The sequence below is a fragment of the Mytilus californianus genome, unplaced genomic scaffold (assembly GCF_021869535.1).
Source record: "Mytilus californianus isolate M0D057914Y unplaced genomic scaffold, xbMytCali1.0.p SCAF_11, whole genome shotgun sequence".
Classification (NCBI taxonomy): domain Eukaryota; kingdom Metazoa; phylum Mollusca; class Bivalvia; order Mytilida; family Mytilidae; genus Mytilus; species Mytilus californianus.
Window position 1 is genome coordinate 50,540,406 of NW_026262593.1, and position 16,469 is coordinate 50,556,874.

Consider the following 16,469-nt stretch of genomic DNA (forward strand, 5'->3'; position numbering starts at 1 on the left):
ATTATAAAGTGATTTTTTTCTAGTTGAGTAAAATATTGATATACATACTATCGGTAATGATCTTTAGACAAAATGTAAGATCACAATATTGTGTGTGATTTTTTAAAACTTGAAACGATCGATTATCTATTCACGTGTCTAGACTTATCCATTTATGCTTTATTTACTTGGTAAACAAATCCATGTCGTAAATTCAACTGTTATCAATAAATCCTGCGGATAAACAATTTTTCTTACTGAATATATACCAATTTTATGTTGCATGTTTGTCCTGTCATAATTGGATTTACATACACTTTAACTTGATTGTATCACAGAGAGTCATAGAAGTGAACATTTTACACAGAATCTATACATGTGAAATAGGCTTATGTTTAGCTGTAAATAAATTAATTCTAACAAACCAACGTTTCAATTGTTGTGATATATGATCTAAAAGGAAGAACAGCTTTAAACCCTCTTGCGTTGCTATTTGATATTGTGATGTGACAAAGACTCATTGTCATCGAACTATAAGTGATGTTAATTTTGAGTCTCATATGGAAATAAACAAAGATAATTTAAAAGATAACAATGTTTAACCGTGTTAACATTATTTAACGATCGGAAGTCATAAAGCTTCTATCATCCCACCTATGAGAAAAATCCCCTAAATGTCCGAATAGAGAGTTGTTCAATGACGTACTGGTTATATAATAATTGATCAATATATTGTGAAAACAATGCTACAAGAGTTGTGTTACATAGTCTTACTAACGAAACATGTGAACGTCTAAAAAAACTGTGTATTTATGCTTCGCCTACGATATCAACAAGTATTGTGTTATCCGGTCGCTGCGTTCGTTCGTGCGTCCTACTCGTATTAGGTTTATGTTGTTGTTGAAGTCTACCGAGCAGTTTTGGTTACACTAACGTGTATCTTAGTACACGTGTTTAATGTGTGATTTTGCCTTTTTAAGATGTATGCCAAATTAGCGTTTTTACACACTTTCGGTTCAGTGATCATTGAAAACTGAAAGTGTGAGCAGAGCATTATTGTTGAAAATGTGTTTAAACACCCTGCATACGTAATCAAAATGAATTGTCCTTCTTTTTGTTCACTTTCTCGTGCAATTTTCTGATAGACACGTGTATAAAATGTCTTTTTAACGGCCAAGCCAACTCCTTTCTTACATGAATACTAAATTTTCCCTGCCATACTTTGAATGAATAAATGCAAATACACATACAAAGCAGAAGCTTTGCAGCATATAGAAATGCATATGTAGAACAACAAATTTGAAGATGTAATATGTGTATGCACAACATATCAATCTAATGACCAGCATTTGAAACACTATTCTTAGAAAAAAATATATCATTATTTTATCTACTTCAATTTTTTTTTGGTATTTGCCTTTTTAGTTTCGAGTGTCACTGCTGAGTCTTTTGCAGACGAAACGCGCGTCTAAAGTTAAATAAATAATTCATGGTATCTTTGATGAGTTTTTTTTTATATTAATATTATTTCAGTTGTTTACTTGTAACATGAGATCTTCAGTGACATCAACGTCTACATATAATGTTTAATGTCAACAAAAATTGACCTTAACATTTAACTTCTCTGTTTACTTATGTCTTCTACACCGACACAAGACCTTGTTTTTATGGTTCATAATGCGTTTTGTGCTTCATTCTTTGATATATTGCTTATCTTATTTTGACTTATTTGTTCTTATGTGTGTTTTTGTATCTTTGTTCATTCTGAGATGAATATTCCCGTAATGTTGAAGACTGATATAGCTTTTCGTGTCAATCTGACATTTTATACTTTTTTTTTAATTAATGATTTCATAATTTTTATTGTTTATTTTTGCAAAACAAAATAGTATTGAATTTACTTAATCAACAATTGCAAAGCATCAATACTACATAAAACATATTCAAAATTTCATCGATTATTGGGAATAGTGTAAAATTGATATTGCTTTGTCCATATGATATGATTGCTCATCAAGAACAGCTGTATGATAACTGTCAATATACCTGGGATTATAATGACGTATTAATATATAAAGATCTCAAAACAGGTGCATGATTCTTGGGAGCGGCAGGTAGGTTTATTATTATTTTCATAACGATTATTTCTGATATATATAATGTCATGTTATTCATAGAAGTTATTTAAAATTTGAATTATTCGTATAGAAGAGTAAATCGAAGTGTCCTTTGGTGATGTATTTTTATGAAACCATAAACCACAGACCTAATATTAAAAAAAAATATATATCCTTATCACAAGAAGGTGAGAACTTTTGAGATAGGTATAATTTATCTTTCTGAACATTAGATTTTCTCATTTTTACGCGTTTAATAACAATCTTAGAATGTTTGATGTATCTGAAAACGGAAAGGCTTGATGATAAATTTCAAAATCAGTTTCATTTCCTTGAAAGAAAAGAGAGAATAACGTTGTTTTAAAAGTAAAATATGTATGGACAATATTAACATACGTAACCTTATCCATTACTAGATGATCATACAGTGGTTTGCATTGTATATACTACGTTGTTATCATTTATAAGAATGATTTTACACGTGAGAAAATATTGATTTTTTTAAAGTCATCAATATTGCTGATCTTAAATTATTGTGATCGTTTGTTTTATAATGTCACTAATTCTGGCGACAGTATGCACCTTTCAACAACATAACTGACTTATGCCATGTGTTTCGTTAAAAAGAAATATGATTATATGAGGATGTTATTGTTATATCAATATCACATGCTCACCTTAAACAGCTGTTCTTTACTAAGTTTATCAAGAAAAATGCACGGTAACAAAATATTTGATTGTATATATTGTAATATATATTTATGAATTGAAATATGGGTCAACTATTGATCAATCTAAAAGTGTGATGCCGAATTCAGTGGAAAATATTTGATTACTCATGTTGTAATAAATATAAATGAACAGTCTAAAAAGTCTGTCAGTTACTTATAAATGTTTGTGCAAATTAATGATTCAAAATTTAGACGAAGACACGCACATCGAATCGTATTTACCCCTGGTGCATTTATTTTATTAGTAATTGCTTTTTAAAGTTTTTGGATTGATTTCAAGGCGTCAAATTATGTTTATGACGCTGTGATACTTGCGATGCTTTCAATACTTGGAATTTTACGTACTCATGACCATTTGTCTTAATATTTAAAAAATAAACACTTTTACAGTCGACAAGCATTGTTTAGAATACCCCAAAGTTTTTTTTATTTGTGTAAAAAATTTATACAATCGTAGTAATGTATACGTAAAGGATAGGACGACGTGATTTCAAATTAACAGGTAACGAATGTTGAGCTTGATTTCGTAAATTGATATAATTTTTAGTTAAATCTTTTCTACTATTGTGTTGCTTCTAATTGTGTTATTGTTATCTATTTAGCTAGTATAATACAGTTAAGGGCTTTCCTGTCCTTTTATGTAACGATTGTTCCCCTTGTCGACATTAAAAGGGGAATTTAGATCTAAAATATAATTTACAAACTCATGGTAAAGAGGTATGATAACTCATCAAATTATTTATAAAAAAATTAAGTTCATGTATGTTAGTTTTTCACATTTAAGCTAAAGTTTTAGTTAAATGGGAATCGATCAACATACAAACAGACTGTAATTAAGAAGAATGCATTTAACTCCTTCGAATTAAATTAAGGACTATAATAATACTATTTTGATATCATTTTAGACGAGAAACGTTACCTAAACAACCGTTCTCGTTAGTTAATAATTGGAACTACTCTTTATAGTTAACGTTGAAATATAAGGGGGGAATAAATCAAGGGCCATTTAAAACTCATAATTTGATTTATCAATATCAGTGTTTTTGAAATCTAACAAGATGTTTCAACGTTATGCACATAAGTACAATCTGGTATTTCGTCTCTTAGTTGGATACTTATTTAAAAGTGTTGTAACACCAAATTTTCCAAACGATGCCATAAATGAAATTTTAACTGCTTTCATGTGGTTCCTGCTGAACAACATGATGTTTATGACGATAACACCTACCAATACTGCCAAGTGCTTCGATAATGGAAATGTTTTTGTTAAATTTTGAACTATGTTGTAGTACTAAAATAACCATTGTTTCAACTCCCTTGGGAACATATTAAGATTCTTTTGGTTGTAATGTTAGGCGTTTTTGTTGTTTATTCGGACTTATACCCTCAGCTTTTTACAAATCATATAATTTGTGTTTCAAACTTTTTACTTCAAACGTTAAGGATAAAGAATTTTCCTAAAATATATTCCAAATACACAGAAAACGATATAAATTACTTGTATATTAAACATATTGCTTTATCCATTTTTAGAATTGTGAATATATCCGACATCTTGAGAAAATCAATAAAATATTACACATCTTCACCTTCGTAAATATGAGATCTTAATTCTTTGTAATCTTACACAATCTGTCAATGATAGATGGGCTATATCAGCACATTCTTTAAAAACCAGCAACATGCTTCCTAATCTGTCTGAATGTTGCACGGTACTGTAAAATTTGAACAAAAAACTCATTTTAAATTTTTATATGATTTATCTATTCAGATAAAATTGAGAATGGAAACGGGGAATGTGTCAAAGAGACTACAACCCGACCAAAGAGCAGAAAACACCCCAAGGCCACCAATAGGTCTTCAACATAGCGAGAAAATCCCACACCCAAAGGCGGGCTTCAGCTGACCCATAAACAATGTATACTAGTCAAGCGAATACCAGATATTCATGTTGGCAATACCTATATTCCAAAACTAATGATTGAGTACAATTGATCACACAGTTTGGTATGAACAGATGTGTTCTGTTACGATCAAAGTATATTTGCACTGCGCAATGTTACACGGAATACTGAGGGGAAACAGTGTTATTCAGTAGTACATGCACGACTAAATGATATCTGGTAATCCCGTCAAATTTAAAACGGATAGTTCCTTCAAATGGCAAAATCAAAAGCTCATACACATTAAACGAATGGAATACAACTGTCATATTCCTGACTTGGTAAAGGCATTTCCTTATGTAGAAAATGGTGGATTAAGATACACATGCACATTTGTGTAAACATGGAACTGCTTTCATTTCCGATTGCTCCATGTATGATCACAGAGGACTTAATGTTTAATCTACCATATTGTCAATTGTGTTCCTCGTATAGTTCAGTTCTTCTTTTTTATTTGTGTTATTTCGCCACATTTCTCTTATCAACCAAATATTATTTGGATATTAATTGTGTTTTTGTGTTCACTAATGTAATAAACATATTTTTGTATAACTTTGTAATTTTGTGAATGATTTATGGTGGTTTAAAATACATTCTAACTGGAAATATATACTATATGAAAGTATCATCATTCTCAAAGTATTCAATCTTTTCTGAAATGTAATCTATGCTTTTTAGACTGTGTATTTCTGAAACCCGAGCAACATTATCTTACTTTCATTTGCACACATTCATTGGTTTTTCTGCACTCAGGTTCGGTATTTGTACTCACTCTTGTTAACTGTAATGTCAACTCTTATTTCTATTATTGTCAGGACGAAATTGATAAAACTATTTAAACCAACAACTCTTTAATTATCCAAACAAATTCAATTACAAAATAATTATTTTTGAATGAATTTATTGATTATCATTGTTCAGAATTGTTCGTTAAATCTCCAAAGCCTTAATAGTATTAGAGAAAATTATCATATAACATTTTAAATCCATTCAACACATTGTACATCATCACGTGACATATATAAGTTAAGTTTATGTGTATTTATAATCGTAATCCATCGACGGACAAATTCTAACAGCAAAAATGTATTATCGCTGTACTTTTACTTCCCTGTTTTTTTGTCTCGTGTCTTAGGCACAGTTATTTTGCTGGAAAATTCAATGCTATTTTTTCGACTTGTGATAGTAGACCATTAATACAGTTTATGCACAGATCATACAACTACTTTGGTATCAAAATACCAAATATGAATAGAGCGAACAATCAAAAAAGCATGGTCGGAATTATTTCTGTCTTACTCAAACACACTACCAAGCATACTTGAACTAATCTACATTGTGAAATGTTGTACGATAAGTTATTTTTCAAGCTTTTCTAAACAAATATTTGATCAACTTATATACATCAATCCTATTGTTAGCAAGCTTCGATTGACCATTGTTGTTGTCATATCTGATGGAAATCATCGTGCGTTCAATATTTCTGTAAAATTACTCGTGTTTTTCGTTTATCACTGACAACCATATTTTCCGATTAGATTCTATGTAAATATTCCTATTTTCATAACGTTTATTGCCTTTTATTGCAAATATTTATCGGTAGAAAAATCCATAAAGTTTGCGGATACCCATTGAAAGGATAGATAAATCTTCGACTCATTAATAATTGACCGAATTCGTTCTTCCACTTGTTTGAGAAGATAGTTTTTGATAACATAACATTTTTCATGAAGCTTTTTATTGATGTTTGAATAATTTATTACCTAGACAAACCACATGAAAAAAGCATAGGATAACGAAGGGGTGTCTGCCAATTGGGACAACACCAAAACCATGCGAAACATGTAGGGACCTTTATTTCATCGTCTGATACAAACCTTATACAGAACTGAAAATTCCTTATTATAGGTGAAGTACTAAATTGTCTCAATTATGAGCAGGCTGCGAATAAATTTAACAAAGATACTTTTAATGGACCAGAAAATAAAACCCAGCAAAAACCCTTCACAACTAGATCCATACAGTTGATATATAGATTGTCTAACGAGGGAGTTATTATAGATTTTGATATGATCTTTTCTCCCGCTATTATACCCATTGCTAGAGTACCTAAGGCTCAATGAATGGTTTAAAAGTAAACTTTCATTTATATTGGGGTTACAGATGACCATAAACTTACGTTTACGAATATTCACATCATTGGTTGGAGAAACATATATGACACCTCTTCTAAATTAACTATAAACTAGTCTTAAAAATAAATTGTATTGGAAAACCATTTGTTAGCATTTGAGTATATCTAACAAATGGTGACAATCTTTTGATTTTTTTTCAAATCTTTGAACCATCGTTAAAACCGTAGAAGGCAAACTAAATTTGTAAACAAATCCATTTTTATAGTACATTGCTAATTTGTTTCTTATCATATTGGTTTTAATACATCTTTTGTCAGGCTGCATATATGGAAATCAAATCACGAGATTTTTCACAAATATCGACAGACTCAATTATAAAAAAAAACATTATTTCTAAAACTTCAACATGAGGTTCGAGTGCTTTATTATATAAATTTAACAATCTAAATTTGTGGTAATTATTCCAAGCTAATTATGTCTATGAATCAATGCTTCGATACTTACATGATTTCAGTGTCATTTTTAGACAAGACATTTTTTGTATTAAAACTATGGTGTTAACTTAACCCTTTCAAACAAATTTGGCCACATATGATGGTTTTTGTTGCTCTATTTAGCTACTTTTTTAGTGGGTATTTTTTGTTTTTGTTGTTGTTGTTGATTTTTTTTTCTTTTATGAGATATTGATACTCTTGAACTTTTATGGTGTGTGCTTTGAGAGTTCCGAGATTTTAATTCCATATTAAAAAAAAAAGAGAGGTAATACAAAGGGGACATTTGAGGATGAAGGTTATTCTAAAACAAGTATCGTGTGTCAAAGTTAACTTTACTTTGTTTTTAATTATTGCTTAATCCATTTTTAGAATTATAAATATATCCGTCAATGGCTTATAGTTTACACTTAATATGGCAATACAATCTTCTTACACAGCGCTCCGAAGGAAATATTGAGATCATAATTCTTTACAATCTTACACGAACTGGCAATGACAGATGAGACTATAGCAGCATTTTATTTGAAGACTACATTTTATCTTCTGCAATTGCTGCTGCTTTATCTATATATTAAACCTCCTTGTTATCCTTTGTGTTTGTAGTACACAGTTAAGCTCGAAAAATTATTTGGATAAGTACATTCATATATATATGTGTGTACACTTGGTACTGATCCAATCTCAGATTGCCCCTTTGGAGTTACAGAATATGGTGTCATATTACCGCAAAATGGTTATGATGTTCCGTTCACCAAGATAGTGCAATTTTGTCCAAATAATAGTCAGTACTTAATATGTTTTACTTGCGTCTTATTTCACCAGAATTATCATCAAATATATATTACTAAATAATATAAACAAGTCTAAATTGAAAACAACGTTCCAACCTATGATTGCGTTGGATAAAAACCGCAATTTTTATACGTGTGCATGTAAAACAAATTTCTTGGCAGAGGGGTCTAAATACAGCACTAACAAAACTTTCCAAATGACCAAAAAAGTGAAAAGTATATTTTAACAAAAGGCATTTGACTAACAGGTCGAACAACTGATGTTCTTAAACCCTGCTGACTGCCATTGACGATTGCCAAATAAATTGATCATGAGATGTAACATGGATCTTAATTATTGATTTAGTACGAAACAGAAAACAATAAACTAGCGGAGAAGATGGTATACCGCAAACATGAGGTGCAAAAATTTGTACACCATATCCGGATTTCGACAATTAATATCTCTTCAGTGATGTAAGGGATCGAAACGGTATTTGGAAGGCCATATAATTTACCTCAATTTAGGGTAGACTCTTGAATTTTAAAGAGACGAAATAGGATGAACGGATCATATAAACCCAAAGGCAAATATAATACAAGCCCAAACGAAAAAATATAAACAAGTCTAAATTGAAAACAACGTTTCAAACCTATGATTGCGTTGGATAAAAACCGCAATTTTTTTTACGTGTGCATATAAAACAAATTTCTTGGTAGAGGGGTCTAAATACAGCACAAACAACATTTTCCAAAGACCAAAAAAGTGAAAAGTATATTTTAACAAAACGCATTAATATATATATATATATGGATAATGATTGTGCATTGTTTTATAAGATGCAAATAACTGATGTTTTGTATAACCTTGTATTTATGTTAGGTCTTTACGATAAATTCTAACTAAAACGATATTTTAAGTTTTATGGTTTGCTACTGACCCATAGAGGGTTAATAAAATGCATAGGAGGTGAGGCCAAATGCCGATTCCGCTATGGGTTTTACAAGCCCTCTTTGAATCCGTAGGGGTCAGTAGTAAATCGTTTAACGATTTATTGCACATAAAACTCTTCCTGCCAAATTCTGTATTTAAAATAAAGAATGAAATACAATAACCTTATTAGATGACGTCACCGTTAATTGTAGACGTGACATCATGATACCCATATGAAATTTACTAGTGCCCTACATCTCCATCAACCAATCACAACGTCACTAATTTACCAGAGGTGCGATAAAATATATCAAAATAAAAGCGTTCTCAAAGTTTGTGCTGTCTTCGTGCTGTTGATTAAGTTTGGCATATAATGGTCAGTGTATTCATGAATCCTTCGCAATATTCATTTACCTTCCCTCTTTGCAAATAATAATTTCTTTATAGCTGTTCCCACTTTCATATTAAGTTCATTACCCTCAATATATTATAGAATCAGAAAATAAGTTGACCAAATCTTGTAAACTACAATGTAGATCAACTATTATTTTTATTTTTCTCATATCGAAATTGATAAAACTATTTTCTCTAATGCTTAGATTTATCCTTTTCCAGACCTGTTGATTTTTTTGTGCAGCTCGTTTGATTTCAGTTTTTCATTGGTCAAAATTCAAATATGACTTAAGATTGTCTTGCTTTCCTCTTTCTTATGGTGACGTCACGAAAAACGGCGACAATTCCTGATGACGTTACAAAGAAAGAACACATCTTTTTGCAAATCATTGGAAACAAATGATGTATATCGCATGAAAAACATTAGAAAAACAGCTTCTACCACCCAATCTCGTGTAATACAATATTTCTCTACTCTCGACAATTAAATTTCTAATATTTAAAACGCTTGGCGTGCCTCGCATTTTGAATTTGAAAATGTGACTGTCTCGAGTGGAAAAATATCGTATCACACTCGATTCAGTGGTAGAATCTATAGTTATCAAACTAACAAATGTTTAGTTATATAGTCAAATTTAATTACAAAATATTTAAATGAATGACTTCTTTGGTTATCATTGATCGGTAAATGCAAAGTTTCGTTGATATCGAAATCCTTAATATGATGATAGTTATGCAAATAAACATATTTAATATAATCACGTTTCGTAAGTAAGACGGTGTGTAATTTTAACTTAACTCACTGCAAAACCTTATGGAATTTGGGTCATCAGTGCTCTTGAACTTCCTACTTTACTTGGCCTTTTTTTTTTAACATTTTTGATTCGAGCTTCACTGATGAGTCTTTTTTAGACGAGATTCGCGTCTGGTGTACACAATTTTAAGTCTCTTCTATGATGAGTTTATTTCCCTTCCACAGACGATATATACCTGTAATAGCATACAAGTATCAATACAACTGATTTGTTTCCTTTCTAGTTCCTTTAATGTTCAATGTTCAATGTTATTAGTTTTATGTTTACTTTTTTGTTTAAAAATGGAGAATGTATTGTCTGTTGATTTGAAATTTTTCAATACTTAGAAGGTGACCTTTCACAAACATATATGCATGTGCATGAGAAGAAAAGCACTGTAAAAAGAAACTACAATTTTGAATTATATGAATTAAGTTAAATTGCCTAATTTGTGATGTGCAATAGTGCAATCATTGTCTTTGGAAAAAAATACCGAAATCCAAGGAAAATTCAAAACGGAAAGTCCTTTATCAGATAGCAAAATCAAAATTTCAAAAGATTTCAAAAAATTGATTTGACGCAAAACTATTATAATTAAACAAATGAAACAGACACGATATATTCTAGATTGTAGGACAAACTAGTTTGTGAGCTTCTGTAAACAAATATTTGATCTACTATTAGATATAAATGCCATTGTTAGCAAACTTTCATTGCATATTGTTGTTGAAGTCCTGTCTGATTGGAATCATTTCTGCGTTTAATATTGCTGTAAAATTACACCAGAATTTTTTTTTCACTGACAACCATATCATCCGATAAGCTTCTATGTAAATATTACAATTTTCATAAGTTTATTACCTTTTATTGCAAATGTATATTGGTAGAAAATCCAGAGTTTGTTGAAAACCTTTACAAAGATATATAATTCTCCGACTCATTAATAATTGACCAAACTTTGTTCCTACAGTTGTTTGAGAGTATACTCATAACATAAATCTTTACTCTCGAAGCTTTTTCGTCGATGTATGGTTAATGTATCAATATCGAATGTAATTTATTTATCAATATCAATCACTTGGAAAAAATGAACAGGGTTTTGGATATACTTAAAGTCTTCAAAGATACCAGGCAAATAATTGTGTACGCTAAACGGACGTTTCTTTTACAAAAGACTCATCAGAATAAAAACAGTTAAAAGGCCAAGTAAAGTAGACGTTGGAGAGCATTAGGGGCCAAACGTTCGGAAATGTTTGCCAAATACATCTAAGGTTATCTATTCCTGGGATAGAAATCATTAGTATTTAAGACAATTCAAAGTTTTGTAAACAGTTAATCTAACAATATGACAATATCAATCACAATGCATGTCAACACAGAAGTTCTAATTGGTGGGCTTGTGATTAACTACACAACCAAAAAGACATGCATAAGCAATAATACATGCTATTATAGATAGATATGTCCTATTCCAATGAAAAGCACAACACATCTTTTGGTTTGAAGGAATCGCAACATTAATGTCCTTACACTAACAGGAACGTTTCTTTTTAATCTATTCAATATAATCTTTTTTTATTAATTGAACACTAATCTAATGTTATATGTTTTTATAAACTAAGATTAATGCATGACTTTTTCTATTGTTTTTTTTTTTTGTGTTTTTTATTGAAAATAATCATTATGACAGCAGTTTCTAGATTCTTAAAGTCAACCATGCGTTTTATTTGGCATAAGGAATTATAGAACACAGACATGTATAACCTAATCTGAATGTTCACTAAGTAAAATAGTAAAACCTAGAAATGTAATTCACAACCATTTGAAAACTTCGTTAAAATTTATTCCTAACGGTTTTTTTATAGTTCAGGCAAATACGAGAACGTAGCTACAGCTTTGGTTAAACACTCGAAATATTTATTATTGAAGTAAAACTATCTTCTCAAATTTCAAAGGGATTCATATTGATTTTAATAGATGTTATGATAGTTTTCAAATTGAAATTGTTATTAAACTGGGATTGTCATTTATTGGTCATTATATTATCATGTTCACTCTGTTTCAAGGAAGATTTAATCTAGAATACAATATTTTATTACTTGACATGTATGGCAACCATTTTTTTTATATTGACAAACAGTTCCCGATCATTTTACCTCAACCTCATAGTAAGCTCTCTTAACAAAAACCTTCAACGTGATACGGGATGGATGGATTATCAATTATTGAAGTATGGACAATGTACATATACTCTTTCTTGGCTTTCACCTTTTGAAGTTTAAGGTTCCTTGATGCATCCAATTAGTAAACATTAATTTTCACTTTCATTGGACAACATAATGACCCTTTTAATATGTTGAACCAATGATAGAATATGTCGATGCATTAAGACGAAGCAACATGCGATTTGCCATATAAACAATGCAGCACCTTTTTTTCACTGGTTTATTTAGCAATCTTCAGAATCGAAATAAAGATGTAAATAACAAAGTAAAACTACATGTATGTATTGGTCATTTAAGAAATACTCTTCATTTGATGATGGTTGCCCAATTCAAACCGTTAACATATAATAGATCAGAAGTGTGTTCCGTATACACAAGACTTGTCAGTGGCATCCGAAAAAGGTGGGTAAGCTTAAACAATAATAAAGTTAAAGAGCGTTTAAACACCTCAAAGTTCCGCAAATGTATGGCAATTTTGGCAGAGGATATACATCTGACTCGAGGTTAACAAATCTTTAGTGTTCGAAGGATTTTAACATTGTATGAACAGTAAGGTAAAACATTTGTAGAGATATACCTGTTTAGGTTGAATACACATGTAGCACTCAACACGCTTTTCAAATAAGTGACAGTGAGAGCACTCTTTTGAATACACAACTTTACTAAAAACAAGATCTGCAGTAGTGAACCAACATTGCACAACCTAGAATGAAATATTACAACTGACAAAACCACACATGAAACGTGACATTTGACTAATGTGAATTATGTTTCTTTTGTGCAACGTTTACCTTTCATTAAATCAAGTCAGCGTTCTACCCAAATGAGCGTTTCTATCGCAAACCCTAATTGCACTGTTCAATTGGAAAAACCTTTTAGACATTTGACAGACGAAAACTTGACACTCAGCAGTAAATAATTCACTAATAATGCCGAATGATCAATAAACTAGTTTGTTACACGTTTTTCCATTTTATATCACATTTATAAATAGTATTTGAAATATTGTATTTGAAATTATCTTCTGGACTATAAACACAACGGTTCGGATAATTTCGACATAGCACTAATTACTTCACTTTGTTCTTTTCAATTGTGAACAAATTACTAGTATGAAGCATACTGTAGTGATTTTTAAATAATGTTATAAAAGAAACAATGAGTAGACATAAAATTGTAGAATGTTTGAAAGGTTCTCTCGCATATTTAAGAAAACCTGATTGTGATTACAGTTAGTGTATAGATGAAAATTCTAATGGGCTATTTATATGTTCATTATTGGTTATACATTGCTAGTTATGCTACCAATAAACTCCTCAATGATACCAGGATATTATCAGTATGACAATGCTGTCTTTGTGGCTTCTTTGTAGATGAACACGATCATATTATCGTTTTTAATAACATTAAGCCTATTTCTTTTGATATCTGTAATACCAGACAAATTAAGCGAATTCAACAGAAAGCTTCATTTTCATAACACTATAAAAATGAGTAAAATAAAATCAAGAAAAACCAAGAAGAAATATTCTCAATAAAACGCTGTTCCGTGTATATACTTCAAAGACTATTTTATACATGCCATTTTTTCTCCTGGTTTTATGTCCAGTGACAAATATTTCATGCGCATGCAGGACGAGAACAGGTAGAATTTGTTTTTCGTAAATGTTTTGTTACAAATATAGCCGTTAGTTTTCTCTTTTCAGTTGTTTTAATTTGTCTCTTCTGTACCTTTTATAGCTGACTATGCGGTATGGGTTTTGCTCATTGTTGAAGGCCGCAAGGTGACCTATAGTTGTTAACTTCTATGTCATTGGCAATCATACCACATCTTCTTATTTGCATATCCATGTCCATTTGACGTGTCTGCTATTCCTTCATGACCAACAACCAAACGTAGGATTCCTCATCACTGCTGGTACTGTCGGAAGGCAGAACTCCAGGTAACCACATTTATGTTTCTAATTTAACCATTGGGGTATAAACACGGATGAAATAAATGCGTACTTGTGAATATTTCGACAAAGTATTCTATAACTAAAAACTTCTTCGCTTGTTATTCATTCCCGTCCACAAGTATCTTTTTCTCTTCTTAATGATAAAAAAAATGATATTTGTCACGAAAGGATGACCAATATGAACTTCAATATTTTTCTAGCGTGGTGTCGAACGTTTTATGTATAGTGGATGAAGATGTATTTGATTGTATTATTATGGATTCTCAGACTCCATACGTCAATAACGACGGTTGAAATGATTCATACAGAAAATATAGGTTATTTGATGAGTTTACTGATATTCCTGCTCAAGGATGTTTTAATAATTGGGAAAACAATGGACACATTTTCTTTCATATATATTAATAACGAATAAGTTTTTAATTATAGAATACTTTGTCGAATTACGTTTGATATCACGAAGATATTGTAATGTTAGGAGGTTCCTGTCACAGCTTTCTCGGCGTTACTTTCGTGGGTCTTCAGTGTAACTCCCGTTGGTCCTCGATATAAGGAAATAATAAAAAAACAATAAAAGCAGGTTATCTCGATAGTAACGCCGATAAAGCTGTGAGAGAAACCTCCTAACGTTACAATATCTTCATTCGTGCGAATACACACGTTATAAGTAGATCTGTTGTTGGGAGGAGCGACTTTATTTCTGAATTGTTTTTGTGGGCCATTTTTTTCTTCTAATTCTTTATTTTTTTGACTTCGCATATCACTATTCTCTATCATGTTTGTTGTATAATTTGGGCGCCAATTTTTCTCCTTTTTTTACCCATTATTCTCTATTCTTTAAACCCATCCAAAAACCGTGTATAACGCGGTACGTGTCTAAACAGCAATGTTTCGTACATTGTACTGTTAATTATCTGTTAACAGGAAAAAGCCCAATAAAGTTGGGGCTTAAGAAACTTTGGCTTTATCACTCAAATGCAACATTTAAATGGAATTTTCTGTCAAGATTCCTACTTACCATAAACATTCAAAAAGCAATTAGTATTGAAGACGTTATTTCTATTGACTTGAAACCGTTTTGAGATTATATAATGCAGTTTCAATAAATGTAAAAGTAAAAGTATGAAATTAATATTCTAACAAACAATTGTGTTGTTATTCAGTTCGGAACACTCGCATGTTTGCATCATGTTGAAAGCATTTTATCCCCCTTTTCTTTCCTACAGAATTCCATTTGACATTTAAAATGGTTTCGATTTGTACTATGCTGCACTGCTTTGTAAGAAGATAGTAAAAAAAAAAACAACTACATTTATTCATTAGCTGCAGCTGTCTAGTTTTATTGGTTCTTAAAACTACTTTTTCCAACTAAAATTATTCGTACCATCTTACTTTTACATCGTCATTTTTATAAGTTTCGCCCACTTCAACAATGGATGGGTGTGAATGGCAAAATCCACGTGACCAGTTGTGTGTGGAACAGATTTCAATGCGCACGCACGTGTTTCTGAAATAAGCACCTATTTCTTAAAAAAAACACGCGTTACTGGAATAAGTATGTGTTTCTGGAAAAGACACGTGTTACTGGAATAAGTATGCGTTTCTGGAAAAGACACGTGTTACTTAAATAAGTATGTGTTTCTGGAAAAGACACGTGTTACTGGAATAAGTATGTGTTTCTGGAAAAGACACGTGTTACTGGAATATGCTGCTGGAATAACCTATCTTTAAATTCCTTCTCATTCAATTTACATCATTCTATATCCTTATCAATATTGCAATTGCTAACATGCAATGAAACTTCTGAAATTTATGTTTATTCCTACTATTTGCAAAGATTTTAATATAATTAATTTAGAGATATCTCTTAATGCAGTTTCTTGTTACCCATCAATGTTGGAATTTCAATTTCCTAAAAGAAATCCATTAAATAAATTCAGGAATGTGCTTCTGACATTATTAGATTGTTTGTATTACTCCTGGAAGGCATAAAATT

The 16,469-nt window shown here is 30.9% G+C and overlaps 1 protein-coding gene across 3 annotated transcripts in view; it reads left to right on the top strand.

Moving 5' to 3' along the window:
• The window catches only part of LOC127720266 (uncharacterized), a 50,182-nt gene that overhangs the window by 19,253 nt on the left and 14,460 nt on the right, over positions 1–16,469 (top strand). Inside the window, exon 1 of one of the 3 annotated variants that reach the window (XM_052226765.1) lies at positions 1,916–2,093. The exons of 1 other annotated variant lie outside the window; for it this stretch is intronic. The gene's annotated coding sequence lies outside the window, so the exon portion shown is untranslated. Of the gene's footprint in view, positions 1–1,915; positions 2,094–14,344; positions 14,459–16,469 lie in introns of those variants that run through there. One more of the 3 variants, XM_052226767.1, reaches the window with a different exon arrangement.